This window comes from Euprymna scolopes, chromosome 30 (genome assembly GCF_053919585.1).
Source record: "Euprymna scolopes isolate OS-2025 chromosome 30, ASM5391958v1, whole genome shotgun sequence".
Classification (NCBI taxonomy): Eukaryota; Metazoa; Mollusca; class Cephalopoda; order Sepiida; family Sepiolidae; genus Euprymna; species Euprymna scolopes.
This window is the reverse complement of record NC_136511.1, coordinates 75,266,665-75,273,710: the sequence shown is the minus strand read 5'-3', so window position 1 is coordinate 75,273,710 and position 7,046 is coordinate 75,266,665. Positions and strand designations below refer to the sequence as shown.

Sequence of the window (7,046 nt, the reverse complement as noted above, 5' to 3'; positions counted from 1 at the left end):
AACTTCACCTGAAGATAAATAAAACACAGAGTCAAACTAAGAATAGAACCTACATCATTTTAGCATAGAACCTACATAATTTTTCGACTGACGAACTTTACTTCTCGGTTACCCTTATGTTTGAATAGTATATGACCTTTTGGCTGGGAGCTAAGTATAGTAACTCGAAGCCGCTTCCCAGTTGAATACACTGGTCGTTTGAACGTCCAATGTAAACAAGTTCGCCTTGCGACGTCTTCAAATTCTACCCAATTTCTACTGCTCGCAATGTTCTCTCACCGAACAACTGACACTCATGAACCCTTATTTTTGAGTGGCTTTTGGGCCTTGATGAGTAAGGAACCCCTACTTCAAAGAAATCTATTCTGGTGGTCTGTTTCTATTTTTTCTTTCCTCATTCGTCCTCAACTCAAAACATTTTCATATATCCTTTTATGAGTGCTTTTTAAATTAAGGCTAAATTTCCCCTGTATGAAAAACCGACCCTGCGTCAAACTTTGCACTCACGTGAAGGCAAGTAAATACGGACAACTATAGATTTGATAAGGATCGAACTCGACAAGGACGACCTGCAGAGTTCGCAGTGATAGCTAACACACGCTTCAAAATTCGAACAAAGGAAAAGTTCTCATGAAATTATTTTAAATTTCATCGAGGAATCTGTCACTTTAATTCTGGATATATATATATATATATATATATATATATATATATATATATATATATATATATGTATATTTGTATATATATATATATATATATATATATATATATATATATATGTATATTTGTATATATATATATATATATATATATATATATATGTATATTTGTATATATATATATATATATATATATATATATATATGTATATTTGTATATATATATATATATATATATATATATATGTATATTTGTATATATATATATATATATATATATATATATATATATATATATATATATGTATATTTGTATATATATATATACATATATATATGTATTATATATATGTATATATATGTAAATGGATATATATATTTATATATGTGTATGTATATATCTACATATATATACATATATATACATATATATATACATATATATATACATATATACATATATATACACACATATATATATATATACACACACAAACACACACACATATATATATATATATATATACAGTGATGATCATATTTATTGGCACGGTAAAATAAAAGTTAAATTTTGTCTAATAAATTCTAAAAAAGGGATTAAATTAAAGAAAATAACAAAGTATATTATGTATTTTTAACTGGCCTTTCCGATGCAGCAATCGGATTTTAGAAAAAATAAATAACAAAGGAACAACAAACATAATTGCAAAAAACCCTTGTTCAAAATTATTGGCACGATTTATTTAATAATCAATTGTATAGCCTTTGGCCTTGATTACCTTCCTCAGTCGCTTTTCATAGTTTACAACCAAGTTGTTGCACTCTTCAGTAGTAATTTTAGCCCACTCTTCCTGACAATAATCCTCCAATTGAATAAGATTCTTAAGCTTCCTTTGCATTACCCTCAATTTTAATGTTCTCCATAAATTTTCAATTGGATTAAGGTCTGGGCTTTGTGATGGCCACTCCAAAACATTAATATGATTGTCCTCAAGCCATTTCTTAGTCAGTTTAGCCGAATGCTTTGGGTCATTATCTTGCATGAACCACCAACGACGACCAAGTGAGAGCTCTTTAGCAGAGTCTTTCAGGTTTTCATCCAATATTTTAACATAATCTTCCTTTTTTATGCTACCTGTGACCTTAACAAGTCGCCCTGGTCCAGAGGCAGCAAAGGATCCCCAAAACATCAAACTGCCTCCACCGTGCTTCACTGTGGGTATGGTGTTCTTAGGCAGGAAAGCTTCGCCAGATTTTCTGTAAATATAAGACACTTTATTATGGCCAAATAACTATTTTCGTTTCGTCAGTCCATAGAACACGTTTCCAGAATGCAACATCTTTATCAATATGACGTTTTGCAAAGGCTAGCCTTGCTTTCAGGTGCATAGGCTTCAATAAGGGAGTCTTTCTCGGACGACATGCTTTTAAACCAGCTCTCTTCAAAACTCTACCAACTGTATGTCGAGATACATTCACTCCAGAGGTGCTCTGTTCATCAACAATCTCCCCAACAGAGATCCTTTGGTTTTGTTTTACTTGTCGATCAATTTTCCGTTCATCTCTTGGGGAAAGAATCCTTTTTCTCCCTCTACCCTCTAAACTCATAACGTGGCCTTGCGATTTGAACTTGTTTATTATGGCTCTAACAGTGGATTTGGGAAGGTTTAGCTTCTTTGAAATCTTATCATAGCCCTCCCCATTGGTATGGCATGCTACAACAAGCTTCCTGACGTCTTCGCTGTGTTCCTTAGTTTTAACCATGGCGATTGAAAATTATAATTTAGTCACTTATAATAGTTTAAATAAATCGCTATCTAAAAATTATCTGAAAAAAATTATTCACTGAATTAGCGTTAAACAAGCATAATATGGCTATAAAAAAGTTCAGAAAGCACGTAAACCGGAAATTGATTGATATTATACTGATACTAAAAGAAAAACAAAGCCGTGCCAATAATTTTGAACAAGGGTTTTTTGCAATTATGTTTGTTGTTCCTTTGTTATTTATTTTTTCTAAAATCCGATCGCTGCATCGGAAAGGCCAGTTAAAAATACATAATATACTTTGTTATTTTCTTTAATTTAATCCCTTTTTTAGAATTTATTAGACAAAATTTAACTTTTATTTTACCGTGCCAATAAATATGATCATCACTGTATATATATATATATATATATATATATATATATATATATATATATATTGTAAATTAACACCGAGACGAAATCATGTCTATATTTAATATTTGATTTAAAACTTTTGGTCAAAAGTCATGCTGTTGCTGTTATTTATGCCTTTTTATTTTATATTTTTTTATGAAGTTTTTTCAGGTATTTCCTTAACATTTCCGGAGATACAGACGGAGGCTCGACTTTCCTTTGTCGATGGTAAGTGTAGTGGAACTATTTACTTCCTGTTGAAATCCGCCCTTGCGTAATTCGGCCAGCAGACCGTGTCGCTCAGAGTTAGTCACAGGAATAAGAAAAGAAAACGGTCCCTTTCAACTTGGTAAGTATATCGCACACGACTACTTAATTTTATGACATTTATGATCCTTCATGTATCTTTATGTTCTCACCTTACCGCTTGGTTTCCCCACAGATAAGGATGTTTGTATAGCTATCTAATCCTATTGTTTCATTTTCTTTTCATATGCGTCACCGCTCTGTATAGGGATATTATTTTAAATAAATTAACCCCAAAAAAAATTGGACTACTTTTTTTAGTCATATGTATATATATTTTTATTTTTGAAATCACAACTTTATAATATATAAGAATCGATAGAAATTTGAAAAGCTAATAAAATTAGTGTTCATTTTAGTATAATGTTCCCGGTGAAGAGTTTATTTCAATTAGAATTAATGATGGGGAATATCGTTTGATATTAACTTAAATTGAACATATTTTGCTTGTTTAGTTTTACGACGAATAAAGCCTTTTTTTTATTATTTAATGACGATATAAATAATTTTGTAGAATGGTTTATGATTTCAGTTCTTTTTATTTCTTAAAATATTTATTCATGATGTTTGGTTTGGCTGTTTTGTTTTACGGCATATCACCCCATTTTCGGGTGATTTAATAACAAATCCATTAATTTTTAAAAATGTTGAATGTTTCAAGTTCGTTATAATCTATGAAAGAACATTAGAACAATGAACGGATGAAGAGAAAAAATTAAGAAAAAACAAAATAATCAACATAAAATAAAGAAAAAAACATGAAAGACATAAGAAGGCACTTTTTAAAATATGAAAAATGTAATATGAATCAAACGTGAAAAATATATTTTTCCTTAAAAGTTTCGATTTCGATTCAAGCTGATGCACCCAAGTCATATGGATATATATTTTTATTTTTTAAATCACAACTTTATAATATATAAGAATCGATAGAAAATTGACTCTATGATAATATATACGAAACCTGCATTAATTAAAATGTCATATTTAAGCGTACATTATGACTGGCCCATGCCGGACGTCCATTCTACCTTCGATAAATACTTTTGCAGTTTTAACAAAAGAGCTTAAATATTGTCGGGCGTCTCCATTTATGGTGAACTTCATCATAATATTACATATGGAAGAGTCCACTGTGGAATTTCCACAGATCAAGCTAGTATAATAGGAAAAGAATGTTAACTGCCAAAAAATTGAAAGACGAAAAAAAAAAGTAAGGAACGCTACGATATATAAACAAGGCCGATAGCCATTAGTCGCGTGCTCTTGTGTAATGAATGAATGCGTGAATGTAGGATTGACATGAAATTCTTAAAGATAAACTAAAATAACCGAAAAATGGGCTGAAATGACTTAAATAAATAAAAAGTATGACTTAGAATGACTTTAATGAACTTAAGGAATGCAGAAAGCAGAACATCTATTATTATTACTTAAGGCCAACGTTTCTGCTGCGCACGTTACAAGTCTAATCAGAGGAAGGAATACAGAAAGCAAACCATCTGTCTTTGTTTAGATAAAAACGATAACACAAAATGCTTACGACGAATAGACGTAATAAGCTTACTGATCAGATTACTCCATCTCTCCGAGTAATCATGAACAATTGAGCTTATTTTAATCAGCATTGATGTCTGTTTCTAAACAAATTCGCATTTCTATGAAGTCTAAGACCATGTTCTTAATCTCACATATTTAGATAATTATTTTACGAACTGTTCAAAACAGTTCATCTTAATATAATGGTTTAATTGACGTCAGTCTTTAACTAATTTCGAGTCGCAGTTATATAGAGAAACCCCGAGATTCGTTGTGTAACAGTTTTATATACTGATAGGTTTTCGTTTATAACAAGACCGATAGCCATTAGTCGCGTGGTCTCGTGTAATGAATGAATGCGTGAATGTAGGATTGACATGAAATTCTTAGAGATAAGCTAAAATGACTGAAAAATGGGTTGAAATGACTTAAATAAATAAAACGTACATGACTTAGAATGACTTTAATGAGCTTAAGGATGAATTGAATGATCTTAAGAATGACGTGAATGCTTAAAAAAAATAACTGGAATCCTTCAAAAACAACTTGAATGATCTGGAGAATGACTTGAATGGCTTTGAGACTGACCGGTTGTAAAGTGGGTGATCATTTTACATTAAATTCATACAGAAAAGTGATCCTCCACTTTATATCACAAAGTTACAAACATAAGTACAGCAAGTAGTAAGAACAAATACTACACTTTGATCTTGGCCAAAAGGCCGAGAAAAGCTGGTATTTATTTGCTCCCCCACCGAGCAAATTAGGTACAAGGCCGATTTTTAATGTGAGGATTGAAAGGGAAATGGGGACCAACTCCCCGGGGAGTAGGGGAGCTGGATAGTGACAATTGGTATGAAGGAATGCCCCTACATTGACCAAGGTCTTATATGTGGGGTTGGTATTTATTTGCTCCCCCACCGAACAAATTAGGCACAAGGCCGATTTTTAATGTGAGGAGTGAAAGGGAAATGGGGACCAACTCCCCGGGGAGTAGGGGAGCTGGATAGTGACAATTGGTATGAAGGGTTGCCCCTACATTGATCAAGGTCTTATATATGGGATTGCCCCCACATATGGTCTTTGCTTGCAGTATCTGCCGGAACAGATACTACAGTTTGATCTTGGCCAAAAGAAAAGCTTAAAAAGCTAAGAACAGCATCTATTAACAACATACATTTGATCTTAACCAAAAAGGCCAAGCACAAAATGTTACGGACAGACCGACCGACCGACCGACCGACCGATGGAGTGACTTATAGAGTCATTTGCACGCGACTAAAAAGAATGGAATACAAACAGAATAAAAAACACATATGGAATTGAATGAAAGAATAAAAGGGAAGAAAGAAAGGTAGAAATAAACAAAACGTACAAAATTAAAAAAAAAACAAGAAACAAAGAAATGTTACATCTAATATATAAAAGACAAAATATGTTTATGTGCCAAAAACTCTCAGCACACGCAAACTGACCCAACCTGCCTACTGTTGTTTTGAGCCCCCCTCCCAGTTACTACCACTTTTTTTTATTCCCCGCGTAAGTAATGAATAAAAATATGATTGAAGCATTACTTAGTTCAAAAGCAAACGAAAAGATACTATTGGAAAAATAGATGACAGATAAAATACTCAAAGAGAAATCTATCTATTTATCCATAACTATCTATACTCCTATAAATTCGGTTTTCTTTTGTGTGTATTGACATTCATATTCCGACCCCCGCCCATTTTCTATTTATTTAAAAAGAAAATACAATTTTCTTATATATGGGTTGTGGGAGTTCATTCACTAGCAAAAGATCAAGCTAATTTGCATATTCTTTTAAACATTCATTTTAATTAATTCCCTATTAGTTTTTTTTTCCAGTTTTCTTATGGAATGATCATCTTTAGTTAAATATTACGTATAATTATATTCATACATGTATTCTACATGATTTATACTTGCATAATATTTGCATAAAAAGCTTACAGTTAACATAAAATTGTTTCCATATATATTTATGTATACGCATATATTTTTGTTTAATCGATCTATCTCTCTCTCTCTCTCTCTCTCTCTCTATATATATATATATATATATATATATATATATATATATATATATATATATATAAAAGTAAACGTGTCTGTGTTTGTGTCTGTGTACATTTCCCTACGCAATAACATTGTCAATTTTCAGTCTACAGACTCGAAATTTGATATACAGGATACTGAAATTTGGGAAAATCTGTGTAATTCGTTTTCGGCCAGAAATGTGGCAATTAAGGGGTCAAAGTTTGAGAACTCTACCAAACTTCTCTGACAATTTTGGGTCTAAAGACTTGAAAATTTAGTTATATGTTCCTTGAACGTGGATCTAACTTAATAACT

The 7,046-nt window shown here is 31.6% G+C and overlaps 1 pseudogene; it reads right to left on the bottom strand.

The window, feature by feature from the left end:
* Nucleotides 1-5,171: 5,171 nt before the first annotated feature.
* Nucleotides 5,172-5,404, bottom strand: LOC145254988 (U2 spliceosomal RNA; annotated as a pseudogene).
* Between the last annotated feature and the right edge of the window lie 1,642 nt (nucleotides 5,405-7,046).